Below are 598 nucleotides of genomic sequence, written 5' to 3' on the forward strand. Positions count from 1 at the left end.
CTCCGCTTCTGCATCCTGCCCCGTGCCTCGTTTCAGTGTTACTTTTCCCTTTGTCTCTTGCTGTTGCAAACTAAGAGAAATGGGTGATATTTATTGTAAATATTAGACTTTAGGGTTGTAACGGCCACTCCTGGGTCCGAACATCAGAGGCCTTTGGCTGCTAACAAACTGCGGCGCGCTCGCCGGGCAAGGGGTGGGAGCGGGCGGTGGGCTTGGTTTGCCACGCTCGCGTTAAGGTGTGATTTGGAGTATTTTAATATTTGGGTTCCTTTTTTCTTCCGCCGATGGGGAGGATAAAGTCTTTCTCTGGTTTTCTCGTACTGGATGTGAAGGATAATTCTGTACTTCTAGTAGAAGATTTGACCGCGGTGTGTGCTTGCGCTGTGTTCGACCGTACGCGGGCGGCTGCGAGAGCGCCGGGCTGGGCCCCGCCGAGCTGCGGCGCTCGGCACTTAGCTAGAGAAGAGAAAGTGTGGAATCTCTGTGTTTTTAGAAAACTTGAACAATTGCCACATAATAGCGGTGCAATACTTTTTATTCACGTTGTACCTGCATGTTGATGTTCAGATCCTCCTCCAAAATAAATAATTTTTTTTTT

The sequence above is a fragment of the Eurypyga helias genome, unplaced genomic scaffold, assembly GCF_000690775.1.
Source record: "Eurypyga helias isolate BGI_N326 unplaced genomic scaffold, ASM69077v1 scaffold14438, whole genome shotgun sequence".
Taxonomy (NCBI): Eukaryota; Metazoa; Chordata; class Aves; order Eurypygiformes; family Eurypygidae; genus Eurypyga; species Eurypyga helias.